The sequence below is a fragment of the Lactuca virosa genome, chromosome 1 (genome assembly GCF_052849685.1).
Source record: "Lactuca virosa cultivar CGN04683 chromosome 1, Lactuca_virosa_CGN04683_v6, whole genome shotgun sequence".
Taxonomy (NCBI): domain Eukaryota; kingdom Viridiplantae; phylum Streptophyta; class Magnoliopsida; order Asterales; family Asteraceae; genus Lactuca; species Lactuca virosa.
Genome location: NC_136426.1, coordinates 113223124 through 113238977, shown reverse-complemented (window position 1 = coordinate 113238977; position 15854 = coordinate 113223124). Strand labels below are relative to the sequence as shown.

Sequence of the window (15854 nt, the reverse complement as noted above, 5' to 3'; positions counted from 1 at the left end):
ATTCTTAATAGTTCTTTTGAAAAATTGCATTTGCAGGTGCAAGAATAAAAGGACTACCTATATAAGTATGAAGTTTAGCTGCTTCAAGAAGTTAGGACTTGACTTTGATATGCTTATTGAAGGATGGGACACAAGCTAGTAAAATATAGTGTCAAGTTAGAACTTATGAGAATGTAAACTGTTGTGTGTATTATCTTCATGTATTCACTATGGATAGAAAGGGTTCAATCCTTAGTGACACCCTGATATTCGAATATTTAGATTGTCTAATATACTAATGTGAAATTCAATCGTCACGACATTTCATTTATGCATCAGTTTGTTGGTGTTATGTTTCATTTTAAGTTAATCAAGATTACACTTAAATGGGGGAGGTTTGTTGGTGATTTGTTATCATCAATATTATTTAAGTGTAATGGGATTACTTTGTTGACCAAAAGAGATCTTGATAAATATTAAACAAGTAAGGAAGGTGTAGAGTACACACTTGTTTAAGTTTGATCAAGTTTCAAAGTACACTGTCATTTAGGGGTGAAGCCCCTAAACGAACGGGGGTCCGGGGGCAGCGCCCCTGGGAGCGAGGTCCAAGGGGCGGCAGCCCCTGGCTGGGGTCGAGCTGTCATATGACAGTTTTCAGACAAAGATCATATAGTCGGTTTTGGTCTCATTTCTGGTACATACGAAACTATCTTCAAAAAATTCTAAGTTCTTGTCTCTCTGAGTCTTATCCGATTAAAGAATATTGGGAGTACCACCCAAATGCTTTAATCTGAAAGTGTTTAACACAATTCTCAGAATTCCAAGCCTTTCTATACCCCATTTTTCTAACAAAGTTTTCGTAATGAATGGTGTAGTTAGGTTAAAGCATGTCTTCAATCTCCTATGGCGTCGATCCCCTTTTTAACGGGTCACCTACATCCGAGTTCTAAAAATTAAACAAGGTGATACTTTTCACCATTTCTTTTTTAATTTAGCTATGGACGGTCTCCGCATAGTTATTCAAGAGTCGATTAGTAAGGGTTTATCGGGGATGTAAAGTTGGAGGTATTTTGATGGAAGTCTCGTGTTTTTCTATGCATATGGTTAATGGTCAAAAGAAAATATGTGAAGTATTATTCAGCTACTTCTATGTTTCTTTCTTGCTTCGGGGATCAAAATTAATTTAGTTAATAGTAAATTAATGGAAGTTTGAGGAAATGGTCACAGAGTGAAACAATTAGCCCGACTATTGGGTGTTCGGTTATGAGGATGTCGTTTATCTATGGAGGTCTCCGATGTGAGCTAACATGTCGACGGGTGAACGCTGGAAAACAGTTGGTGATAAATTTGTAGCCAACTTTCCAATTGGAAGATGAAATTGTTTTTTGTTGGGGTAAGGATGACTATGCTTAAATCCATCTTTGAGAGTATATCAACTTATTACTTATCTATTTTTCGTACTCTGAAAATAATAATTAATAGGTTGGAATCCATGAGAAATCACTTTTATATGGGTGGTCAAATTGGTTAACGAAAACTCACTTGGATAAAATGGAAAAATCCTTGAGAAAACATTTTTATATAAATGAAATAAGAGTTTCTTGAATTCTCCCAAGTTCTATGGGTCTGTTTGATTAAGATCGTTTACAAGGACAGTGGGTATTTAAATAGTTGAGTTTTTCAAGGGAATGCCTTAACATCGTAGAATTGTATTCTTGGATCTGTAAAATAATCTAAAAGACATATGTATTGATCTTGATGAGTTTTGCGTTAAAAAGATTGGGAATGGTAGGTTAATGCGTTTTTGGGAGGATACGTAGCTTGGACTCACGGATTTAAAAACTCAATTTCGTAGGGTCTTTAGTCTTTGACCCATATCAATCGTGTTACATAAAATATCATTTCCCGCCTCTTGTGTGGACCAATAATTTGCGCCGCAGCCAAGTGAAGGGGCTGAAAAAGTGAAAATCGAACCATGTCCTCGCGCTTGTGGATCTTTTGAACCATGTCACATTATCCAATGGTCTTGGAGTTTAGACGGTTTACGTGAGTTCTCGATTTCTTCGCCTCGAAGATATATTGATAAAATCACATTCATTATTGAACAATCACCCATGAGATGAAATAATTTGGTTCCTATTAAGGTGAACGTGTTAGCTTCATGTTTTCACCTTAATAAAGTTTTGAAGAAAGAAAATTTGGACAAGAAAGGAATTGAAGTGGATAATTTCTTGTGTGTTATTTGAGTTGCATGTTTAGATTTTACATCTTTTTTTCTTGTGTCCAGTGGCAAATTCTATTTGGAACCAAATTGCTAGATGGTGGAATATTGATAAACCGACTCTTTGTAGTTTATAGGATCTGTTTCTTACAATGTTGCAGAAAAAAAATGTCTTCTTTTGATTTACAATTTGTGGGTTTTGTGAAGCATAAGAACGACCAAATGTTTGGAGATGTCAAGCCACGAAAAGCTCTTATATTAAGGCTAACCGGAGTGGGAGAACTAACCCACGCGTCTTGCTGATTTGTCCGGCCTAAGGACGTGTGAACACCGCCCCTAAGGTCGGTGGTTTGTGTGTGACGTGGGTGCAAGGACGGACAAAGAGGACGAATTAGAAAGCAGCAGCAACAACAATCACGTATTTGACCCTTTTTTCCCTTTTCCTTTGTATCCACCGAAGTAAAAAAAAGTGGTATTAAGCAATGACCCGTTTTTCAGAAACGGGTGAAGAAGACAATTCATATAGTTATAAATTTGGTCCCTGAGATAGTGTTTTTTAATCTTATTATACATTCTCACTTTTCTTTCAATTAAGTTAAACCCTCAACTATATACAACTATATATGTTTATTTAATTTTAAAAATTAATAATATGTTTATTTGATTTTTTAATTAGTAAATGATTACTTAAGTTTATAATTATGTTTTTTTATTTAAACTAACGTTAATATATATATATATATATATATATATATATATGTGTGTGTGTGTGTGTGTGTGTGTGTGTGAGAGATATGGAGTGGTAATCATTTCCAATGTCTAGTGAGTTGGTGGTGGAGCTGACGTGACGCTGAGTTGGCAGCGCTTTTCCGGTGGCTTGGATGTGACTATTCCCCATAACCTAATTACATTGTAGCGCAATCAAGACATTTCATAAAGTGTAAAGGAAACCAATGTTTATATCTCATATGTTTTATTTCAAAACTTTTTTATTCACATATAACACACCAATACGTTGTTTTTACTCTGGTGTAAAAGGATTGAAGATTATAAAGTTAAAAGGATATAGAATTCATGCATTGATTCAAGCAATAACATTGTTCAAGATTAGATGTAAACATCCCAAAAACTAATGAAGCCATGTGAAACCAAAACCTTAGGCACTTTAAAAACCAACATATCTACATGAGCGCGTACTTAATTACTTGACACAAAAATAAAAACCCTTTACTGCTTGTCTACTTCCATTGTATTATTTAATTACCCAAAAACAAATATGCTACTTACCATTATCTACCCGAAAGAGCTAAACCCTCCAACAAGTTAACAGTAGTACATGACACTCTTGACATTCTCATGAATCATAGGGACAAGATGCACCTCAGCAACCCGGTCACTATCAGACAACTCACCACCTTCCATGTAGCAGCGTGCATGAATCGCAGCCAAATGTGCATAGTAAACAGCTAGGAGTAATAGCAAATTAACACACAAACAACTTTAATTTATATATGAATGAATGATCATCAGCTGATGAAAAACATCATACCTATGGACACAGATCTTGTACACCTTTGGTACCTGAAGTTGAAAACCCAGTTATGTTATGTTAGGAGGAAATTTATCAAAATGGTTAATAGGGTTAGCTGGTTGGTTGAATTACCTACGTGAAGCATAAGTTAGATGTAAGATTCTGCAACCCATCTGCAGTTAACTTGTTTTCATCATAGAGCACGTGATAATGTGTTGGCATGCTCGTTCCCTACAAATAAACACACCCAAATTGAATTATCCAACGCAATACACCTTTTAAACTCTTAAAAATTACTTAATATATACATGTAATAAGTACATGACATTTCACCTGAATAGCAGCATGGCTGCAGAAGTAGAAGTCAAATTAAGTTGGGTGGCATATCTTGGTATCAACCACAGTCCCTGCAAAAATTAAATTAAATTTAACAAGAAGATCAGTTGAAAAAACCCATAATCAGTAACCATGAAACCTGTAAAAATGTTGCCATTGGTATCAGTGTGATTCTTGTCAAAATGCTTCATAGGGAAGAAGCGTGTGTGATGTTGGATTTAATCCAACGTGTTCAAATGAAAGAAATTCACTGCAGGGGTATTTTCGTCCATTGCTTTAATTTGAATAAGTAAAAGGCCATGTTGGCCATAAAGTCCTTTTCTTTAGTAGACGTAACTAATGGGTAGTTCAGTTGCTAGTTTCTAGGGATTTACTTTGTTAAGTAGGAAGTTTTCCTTTTTCGTGAATGTATGCACTGGAATAAAAATCAGAAAATTTGGCCCCAAAAGCTTCCCCTGTTCTTTACTCTTTGTGCTCTGTTTACTGTCTTGCATCAGGTTAATAGGGTTGATTCCAACATTTGGTATCAGAGCCCGGTTTATGCCCAAATATCAACCCCGACAAACAACTATGGGTGATAGAAGTGACAAGGAAGGCCAGATAACTCTACACTACCCTATGCTCTCAAGAAACAACTACGCTGCATGGGCCATCAAGATGAAGGTCTTCATGCAAGCCCAGGGTGTATGGGAAGCAGTCGAGCCCAGAACGGCCAACACCGTAGTTGAAGTAAAGAAGGATAAACTAGCGATGGCTGCCATCTATCAAGGGATTCCTGAAGATCTCTTGTTATCGTTGTCAGAAAAGCAAACGGCCAAGGAGGCATGGGATGCCTTGAAGACAATGTACTTGGGGTCAGATAGGGTTAAGACAGCAAGGGTGCAAACATTGAAGACTGAATTTGAAGCTTTGAATATGAAAGAATCAGAAACAGTTGACGAGTTTCCTGTCAAGATCAACAATATTGTAAGTAATATTCGAGCCCTTGGTGATAAAGTTGAAGAAGCATATGTCGCGAAGAAAATGCTTCGTGCAGTACCATCCAAATTCCTTCAAATTGCATCCACCATTGAACAATTTGCATACTTGGATGTGATGACTATTGAAGAAGTAGTAGGCAGATTAAAAGCTCATGAAGAGAGGATTAAAGGGCATGGTGAAGTAGAAGAAAAGAAACTCTTGCTCACCCATCAAGAGTGGTCTGACAGGAATAAGAAGCAAAGTGAAAACTCTACTAAGAATGCTAACAAGTCGCATAGAGGAACTTCTAGCAATCCAAGGGGTCGCGGAAGAGGTCGCGGTAGAGGTTCTAGTAGTCGAGGAGGCCGACGAAGAGGCGGCGGTTATCAACAGCGAGATGGAAACCGGGGTAATTCAAGTAATCTGGATAAGAGTACAGTTCAGTGCTATAACTGCCAAGACTTTGGGCATTTCGCTGCAGAATGCCAAAATCCTAGACGTGAAAGGAATCAAGAAGTCAATTTAGCTCGAGAAATCAATGATGACGAACCAGCACTTTTGCTATCTGCCTCAAATGAAGAGAATAAGTTTCTTGAAGTGAATCTAAATGAAGAGAAAGTGAATCCAAATTTGAGATCAGCAGGTGATGAGCAAAGAAGATCAAACATGTGGTACTTGGACAATGGTGCAAGTAACCATATGACAGGTGAAAAAGAAAATTTTCGCGAACTCAATCAATCCATCAAAGGTTCAGTGAAGTTTGGTGATGGATCAAGGGTTCGCATTGAAGGAAGGGGTTCAATCGTGTTCTGGTGCAAGAACGGTTAACATCGTGTACTTCGTGAGGTATATTACATACCGAGTTTGTGCAGTAATATTGTAAGTCTGGGACAATTGGCTGAGTGTGGTGATCGGATCGTTATGATTGGATCATTCCTGTGGATTCATGATAAAAAGGGCAAACTTCTCATGAAAGTTAAAATGTCTTCTAATCGTCTGTACAAAATTATATTAGAAGACATTAGTTCAAAGTGTTTTCTTGGGGCTAAGGAGGAACCAGAAAAGTTATGGAATGCACGTATGGGTCATGTAAGTTATCCTACACTAAAACTCATGTCAGATAAAAGCATTGTTCAGGGATTGCCAAAGATGATTAGTCCCACAGCATTATATGAAGGATGCTTGGTGGGTAAGCATGCTCAAAAACCCTACCCATCACATACAAATTTCAGGGCACGCAGGAAACTGGAACTAATTCACGGGGACCTCTGTGGTCCAATCTCACCACCTACACCTGCAGGAAACAAGTATTTCTTTCTGCTCGTTGATGACTTTAGTCGGGTGATGTGGGTCTACCTGGTGCAATCAAAAGATCAAGTGTTTGGTGTGTTCAAAAAATTCCGGGCAATGGTAGAAGTTGAAACTGGTGAAAGGATGAAGGTGTTCCGGACAGATCGTGGGGGGGATTCCTCTCAAAAGAATTCACCTCTTATTGCGAAGAAACGGGTCTACAAAGACACTACACGGCTCCGTTTTCTCCCCAACAAAACGGAGTCGTGGAGAGACAGAATCGGGCTGTTGTTGAGATGACAAGAAGCTCGTTAAAAGCTATGCAGGTACCTGATGTTTTGTGGGGTGAAGTTGTATGTAATGCAGTCTATATCTTAAATAGGGTAACCACGAAGGGCCTTGAAGAAGCAACACCTTATCATATGTGGACCAGGAGAAAACCAAATATAGAGCATCTAAGAGTTTTTGGATGTGTAGCACATGCAAAGGTAAAAACAGGTTATCTCCACAAACTCGGTGATAGAAGCAAACCACTAGTCCACCTGGGAACAGAAATAGGGACGAAGGCTTATCGTTTGTTTGATCCGGTCACAGGATCAATCCGTATAAGTAGAGAAGTTTACTTTGAAGAAGATAAGATGTGGTCGTGGGATACTACAGAAAAGTTTAAACATACTCCAGGTGTCACGTTCACAGTTGAGGGTCTAACACCACAAGTAGAAGACCAAATTGATCAGGTTGAAGATGAAGTTGCCAACACAGATCCACTAACACCTGATGTGGGTGATGGTATGAACTTCCAAGGGAACGAAGATGTAATCGAAGACACCTCATAAGGAAACACCATGCATCCGAGCCCACAGGAAGCCCCACCTTCTCCCATAACCCCTATGAGCTCAACCGGTTCAACAAGCGTTGTTTCTAGTTCAACTGGTGGAGGAGCTCCCAAAAGGTACCGACTCTTAACCGACTTATATGATGAGTGTGAACAAATTTTACTCTTGAATGAAGACGAAGAACCAGTCACATATGCCATGGCTAGCAAAGAGAATCATTGGATTGATGCTATGAAGAGTGAAATAGAAGCTATAGTAAAGAACAAGACTTGGAACCTTGTAGACCTTCCACCTGGTAGAAAACCAATAGGGCTCAAATGGGTCTACAAGGTGAAAAAGGATCCAAGAGGACAGGTATTGAAGTATAAGGCGCGCTTGGTCGCGAAGGGGTATGTACAAAAGGCAGGTGTCGATTTTGACGAGGTGTTTGCCCCTGTAGCTCGAATAGAAACGGTTCGGATCTTACTTGGACTCGCTGCAAAGAACGGTTGGAAAGTACACCACCAGGATGTGAAATCAGCATTCCTAAATGGGGAACTAGAAGAAGAGGTGTATGTGATTCAACCGGAGGGATTTGTGAAAAAAGGTCAAGAAAATAAGGTGTACAGGTTGTCCAAAGCCTTATATGGCTTGCGCCAAGCACCTAGGGCTTGGAATTCGAAGCTTGATGGTTGTCTAAAACAACTTGGGTTCAAAAGGTGCCCATACGAGTATTCTGTATACACAAGAAACAAGAATGGAAAGTTATTGATTGTTGGTGTGTACGTTGACGGCCTCATTGTAACATGTGATTCTAATCTAGAAGTGGAACACTTCAAGGAGCAGATGAGAAAGAAATTTGAAATGAGTGACCTGGGGATGCTCTCTTATTACCTTGGTATTGAGGTAAACCAACATGATGGTGCAGTCACTTTGAAGCAAGTTGCATATGCAAAGAATATACTTGTGAAGACAGACATGATAGATTGAAATCCTTGCAAATACCCTATGGAGCCTAAGTTGGAACTAACAAAATATGAAGAGGGAGAAGAAGTAAATGTCACAGATTACAGAAGTGTGGTTGGTGTACTGAGATACTTAACTCATACTCGACCTGACATAAGCTATGATGTTGGTTTAGTAAGCAGATTCATGGAGAGACCCACACTTCAACACATGAAGGCTGTCAAACATATCTTGAGGTATGTGAAATGGACCATGGACCACAGTCTAGTTTACACTAGAGGCAGCAAAGAAACCATCATCACCAGGTACACAGATAGTGATCATGCAAGAGATGTAAATGATGCAAGAAGCACGGGTGGAATGGATTACTACCTAAATGAGAACCTGGTTACCTGGGGATCTCATAAACAATGATGCGTTGCTCTATCTTCGTGTGAGGCGGAATTTATGGCAGCTACTACAGCCACATGTCAAGGAATCTGGATCAAACGCTTACTAAGTGAAATTACTGGTTCTAACATCAAGGCACCTGTCTTATACATTGATAACAAGTCGGCCCTGCATCTAACAAAGAATCTTGTCTTCCACGGGAGAAGCAAACATATACACACGAGGTATCACTTCATACGTGAGTGTGTGGAAAGAGGAGACATAGAGGTCCAATACATATGCAGCAAAGAGCAAAAGGCAGATATCCTCACTAAATCAATGGGAAAAGCACAGTTCCTAAAATTGAGAGACCTGTTGGGTGTAAAACAGGTAATAAGTTCCGAAGTTGGAAGGATGAACTTGACTTGAACACTTTGGATTAAGGGAGAGTATGTTGGATTTAATCCAACGTGCTCAAATGAAAGAAATTCACTGCAGGGGTATTTTCGTCCATTGCTTTAATTTGAATAAGTAAAAGGCCATGTTGGCCATAAAGTCCTTTTCTTTAGTAGACGTAGCAAATGGGTAGTTCAGTTGCTAGTTTCTAGGGATTTACTTTGTTAAGTAGGAAGTTTTCCTTTTTCGTGAATGTATGCACTGGAATAAAAATCAGAAAAATTGGCCCCAAAAGCTTCCCCTGTTCTTTCCTCTTTGTGCTCTGTTTTCTGTCTTGCATCAGGTTAATAGGGTTGATTCCAACATGTGATGCCTCTTTTGAACTACAACAAATGTAACAGGAGGCAAATACCCTTCCTCCAATGATGCACACGCCTGAAACATCATTACAAAGAACTAGTTATAATACACAAACACATAGAGACACAAAAGGTTCAAGTTTTATATCATAAAAAGTAAAACCAAATGCCTTTCTGATTTTGTCCATCTCGTTCATCAAAACCTCATTGAACTGTCATTTACCAACTTCATCCCTGTGATACAAGTATCGGTAATGACATGATTAAAATACTAATAATTATACCAAAAATGGAGGAAATTAATGTGTTGTCATACATACCTGTAGAATATTATTCTATGCGGTTTATGACTTGTTGAATTATAGAATGAAATCAGAAGCTCTATAATTAGTCCTGAATGAACCACACCACCCGTTTGCATCGCTAGTTGTTGAGTAGAGATCCTCAATGATGTAAGAGAATCGGGATAAAATAGCCTTGGAAATTCTGAGAATTGTGATTTCACTACCAAATCAAACTATTGGGTGGTACTCCCTAATCTTTGATTGGATAAGACTCAGAAGAGAAAAAGAACAGAGAATGAGATATATGAATTTCGTAAGTACCAGAAAAAACTGACCACAATTGGTTAAATACCTTCTTTGTCTGAAAACTGTCATAAAACAGTTTGGCAACAGTAAAAAAACGGTCATAAATCCGGGTTTTCTATAAGGATTAATACCAAGTCAAAAAACGGGTCAAATATTCTAAATTTGGATTTCTGATGCATTTTCGATCCCAGCCAGGGGCTGTCGCCCCTTGGACCCCGCTCCCAGGGGCGCTGCCCCCGGACCCCCGTTCGTTCAGGGGCTTCGCCCCTAAATGACAGTCTACTTTTAATCTTGAATAAACTTAAACAAGTGTGCACTCCACACCTTCCTTACTTGTTTAATATTTATCAATATCACTTTTGGTCAACAAAGTAATCCCATTACACTTAAATCACATTAGTGAAACAAATCACCAACAAATGATCTCTTTTCTTTCTTTATATTTAGGTTTTGTTTGTTTTTTGTCTGCAGATCTTCTTGACCTCTTTTGTCTGCGTCGTACAGACTACGCGCAGAAATTAGCGTTCGCAGACTGTTTGTTTTTTTGAAGACTACAGACCTAAAAATGTTTGCCCGCCCTCTTCTTAGCGCAGATGTGGATCAAAGTCTTCTAACATTTTCAGACATATTCTAGCCTAAAAAACACATATATCTTTATTTTTTAGTTTTTTTAATTTATATTCATTTCCAACTTTATTAATGATAAACAATTTTTTTTTTAAAAAAAATACTTTATAAAAAATGTTTGATGACACAAACATGATACTTTTGACAAATTTATATATAAAGATTTATTACAATAATGGTCGTTAAAGTTGTTTATATAAATGTGAAAAAAAAATCATAATATATTCTTATACTTTTGTGTCAAATTTTATAAAACATTATTTCATAGAGTATCGTCAATTTCTTGGGAAAATATTTATGGTACGTTTTTAATTGATTTAATTGAGAGAATCGAAGTTTATATCCATCCATTTATGTATCAAAGTCTTTGATTCCTAATTACAATGTTTAGGTATAACTTTGCAACCAAAATTGTTCGTTTTTATCAAATATATACGTTAATTCGTACCATTTTTATTTTCACTTTTTATACAATAATACATAAAAGTTGATCTAGTTTTGTTAATTATTTATAACAAAGTCATAAAAATATTAAAATCACTTTGAAGTTTAAAAAAATCAGTTTAATTAGATTTTAGTTTATTTTAATAGTTTGCATATGTTAAAAAAACAAAGTCATAAAAATATTAAAAAATCACTTTGAAATATTAAAAAATCATAAAAATATTAGATTTTAGTTTATTTAGATTTATAACAAAGTCATAAAAATATAAAAAAAATCATTTTGAAGTTTAAAAAAAACAATTTATTTAGATTTTAACTTATTTTAGTAGCCTGCAGATGTTAAAAAAAAATCTTCTTTTTTCAGACTGCAGACGTTTGGTCCACCTCGTCTACTGCAGAGGTCTACGGATGTGGTCCGCAGACTGCAGACATTTTGTCTAAAAAAAAACAAAAAGCACCTTAGTAATTCTTGGCCTAACCGCAACTTCCCCGTGACGTGAAAAGTTGATGACAGCCCAGAAATCCAAACTACCTCCTAGGCGCATTTTCTACACAGAAATAAGAATCATTATACATTAAAGAATGGGAAAAGTTTAAATTGTCCAAATGCAACATGGTCACTTATGCCATCGTCCGGCTGCTGGAAAGACATTTGATAAAGGCCCACACCCTTCATACTTCATACTTGATCTGAAAGATAAAATGAAAATTTATAAAAATAAAAATAAGAGATAAATGCTTGTAAAAAAAGGTGTTAGAGAAGTTAGTTACATATGGAGGTGGAATAATGTGTGCTTCAATTGAAGTAAGCTGCTCGTGTACATATGCATTCCAAAACCTTTGACTACAAGCTTATTTTATTGTAATTATTAGTTTATAACTCTTGGAAACCGTGGTTACAAAATTAATTAAACTTTCGTAGTAAAAACACAAAATTGTTAATCAATTATTTTAAATAAATTATTTTACATAAATTATTAATTAAGAGATATTTTTTAGTTATATAAAATTATAATCGTTGGTTTAAATAAATATATGAAATTATATCACCTTATAATTTGTATTAATTTTATTTTAATTTTTATTCTAATATTATTGATTTAATATAATTAGAATGAGAAATTTAAAATTTGAAATGGAAAATCAATAGGTTGACAAGTGGCATAACATTAATTAGAAAGTATAATATGATGACACATGACAAAAGGAGAATAAAATTATTCTTTTATTAGAATACTAGGTTATAACCCGTGAAAACCACAGTCGGTATATTTAAAATTTCTATATAAATAATAATAATAATAAATGTAAAAAAAAACCAAGATATTGTGGATTGTAAGTAATTATGAATTAATTTGTTAAGCAAAATAAAATAATAATGTTATTAGGATAAGATTTTGTATTTTCAAATTTTGGATTGAATTTGATTTGTTACCAAAAAAAAATAATAATAATAAAAATCATAAAAAAATGTCACGTGTCAAAAATGCATTTTAAAAAACTAACACATGTCATTTTTAAGTTTCATTTATTAAAAGAGATAGATATGAAGATGAAGATTACTCTCCATGGTCTGCAAATTAAAACATGTGCACCAAATTATAAATAAATAAATGGATTTCAATCAATGGTTGGAATTTATAGAATACCTTATGGATGCTTTGCTCCCTGGGCGCTAACACGTGGCCTTAAGAAAGTTGATTACTTGTTTTCCATTCAACTTCTCATCATATCGTACACCACTTACAATGCTACAAATCTTTACTCCAACAAAGTTACATTTTAATTTACAATTATTTTTAATTAATCCTATACAAAAAGAATGTGATTTTCCATTCAAGAAATTGATTTATCCACAGTAGAAATCAATTTCTTAAGTGGAAGAATCATGATCTCTCATAAATTATAACAACAGACCTCCATTGGTAGATAGATCGGTTTAGTATTTGTGCCAGCTTGGATTGCTGGAAGGTGTGGAAACCGAAGATTAATGTTGTATTTCCCCCAATAATACTCAACAAGAGATATTGTCGCTCTAGTGTCATGAACAATAAATCTAACAAGATTTAATAACAAAAAAGTTAAAAAAAAAAACACAAAAACTTTAAAAAAAAATGTTTATTTGAATTGAAGCTTACGTTAGTTGTTTAGTTGGTTGGACTGTTAACAAATGAACCTTGTAATGTCTCATGTAATCATGTCTCCTAGTTGGTTGAACTGTTAAAGAATCAACCTTGTAATGTCTCATGTAATCATGTCTCCTAACTTCCACTCTTACCCCTCTCAATGTTGTCTTTACTTGAAAGGGAAATAATAAATTATCACTAAAAAACAACTTTTTAAGATTGGTAAAAAAAAATACTTTCCTTGTTTGTACCTTGATACGATCTTGGTCCGATAGTGGTCTCGATATATCCTTATGTAGAAATTCACCAACAAACTCAGTAACTAACTTAGGTTCATAAAAAGCACAAGCTAACATATATGTAAGATTTATATTAATTTAGAATGGTTGATGATTAAAATATATACAAATATATAATCAAAATATATACAAATACAAATACATACCCAGGTTAAGTGACAAGCCCATTTGAGTTGGTCTTAGAGTTTGATAAAACCATTTTCCAAAACTCAACACCATCACCAAGAACATTTGTCCCAAATTCTCGACTAAACAATGATCTATCAAGTGCTTTCCTCCTACAAACAATTCATGTAAAAACAATTAGAACCTATTGAGAGTTTAATGAGAAAAGATATATTATGACACTTAATTGTTACCCTTGTAAACAATCACTTAAAACAACATCAAGAGCTTGGATAGTTTCATGGGGATTATCATGGTGTCCACGACTTCAAAATTGTTTCAGATGGTTCATATCCTTTCTAGCTGCAAATTTGATGTTGATTTTGAATTCCTTTTCCCACCTACAATATATGTGTATAAAACAAATTACAATTTGAAAAGAAGTATTTAAAAAACCTGATATTGGAAAGAAAGTAATACTTATACCCGTTTTGTTGGGTGAGTTTAACAGAAAACTCTTGGGATTCAAATGGTAATAGCCCTGCAGAAAACATGCGATTTTGTTTCCATCATAAGCTAACAGCATGTTTCCGAGATGTGATGCTCCATATGAAGGGAAAATGACTTATAAGCCCAACGAAGTTACCAAACCGTTCAAAAAAACCCCAATTATGTTTTGTTTGTTCAAGACAACCCAACGAACTTAACCTTTTGTCTAAAAATCCTAATTCACTTACACTTTTGTTCAATTCTCATTAGCGTCAACCGGCTAATGAAAATCAACGAATGGCATGGCTTATGACGTGGACTTAAATATCGAAAAAATGACTTGTAAGACCAACAAAGTTTCGAAACCGTTCAAAAAACCTCAATCATGTTTTGTATGTTCGAAAAAACCCAAAGAACTTAACCTTTTGTCTAAAAAACTAAACGGGCTTACACTTTTGTTCAATTCTCATTAAAGGCAACTAGATTCATTAGGTATACAATTAGTTGGCAAATGACATGGCATTATATTTAATGACATTGAATAAATATATTAAAATTGCTATTTATATATCGGGCTTGGAAAAGAGAAAAACGAACGATGTTTGTGTTTGATCTCTCGTAATGGATACTTATTCTTCTTCCTCTAAGAAAATATTTGAAGATACAAACCCTTGTGAATGTGGACACCCTTCTTAGACTTTGACATCTAGAACGGAGGATCATCCAGAGAAAAAGTTCAGGGCTTGTTCGAACAGATTGATAAGTATAATTCAAAGCTTTATCATGTCCATTTTCTATTTATTTGGTTAAATTTTGAAGACCACAAACTTTTGTAATAAGGGACCAAAAGTATAAGAATGGAAAATTTTAATGGCAAATGTCTAAAACAAAAGAACTTTATAATTCCTTAAGCTTTTGAGAATATATATATATATATATATATATATATATATATATATATATATATATATATATATATACAAACGTTACTATTCCTTAAAATAATTTAATACGTTCAAATAATTAAGCTAATAGTACAAGTATCACAACTAAAATAGGATTAAATTTTAACCCATATTTTGAATTCTTATATTTCCCAGCAAATCTTATTTCCTTCCCTAAATTCCGACTTTATTCAAAATTTTAAAATTTGAAATCATCCAAACCTACAAGTTAAAAGTACAACTAATCCATGCAAATACTTCTTTACCCAGTGGAGGAATTTTGACCCACCCTTTAATCCCTTGAGTGAGTCAACTGAAGCCAAGATTTAAAGGGATTCGGTATTTTGTAGTTCAATACCCAACTCCTGTTCTCTCTGACCCTTTATCCCGAACCGCATTTCACCACAGTCACCACCTCTCCAAAACCCCACGTCTCATTTGCAATTGTCATCGTCGCCACCCTCATCTCCAATAGTGAAACCCCACACTTTCATTAGAAAATCCTCTCTTTCTCTCTATTTTATCGTATTCCCTCTAGAAAGATACCCATTAGTTGTCACAACTAGCATTTTTGCTAGGGAATTCTACTCTCATGTAAACATCATCTATTTTAAAACTTGTACTCTAAGTGTATATCATATACGATGCTCAATCAAAATCATTCATTTGAAATCCAAACACACTCAAGAGGTTCAAGACCCAATACTCCATCTTAGCAATTTTTTTGGGCTAAAACACTCTTAATGGACCGAACCCTTCTTATTGGGCCACAAGAAATTATTCCAAGTTATTGGACCGAGAACGCTTTCCTTAGGCCTCATTGGGCCGAAAATCTCGTTGGGCTTTTCCTTGGGCCAAAGAATCTCCTTGATTTGGTTGGGCCTTTATATAAAAAAAAAAAGAAGAATTATGGTGGATAAAGAGGTTGACACCTCAATATTACACCACAAATAAACATGAAATAACCTTCATACATCTAGGCAATAGGGTATTACCTCACATGTTTCC

General features: G+C 35.4%; 1 pseudogene; it reads right to left on the bottom strand.

Moving 5' to 3' along the window:
- Window positions 1-3523: 3523 nt before the first annotated feature.
- Window positions 3524-14169, bottom strand: LOC145119255 (protein argonaute MEL1-like; annotated as a pseudogene).
- Window positions 14170-15854: the final 1685 nt, after the last annotated feature.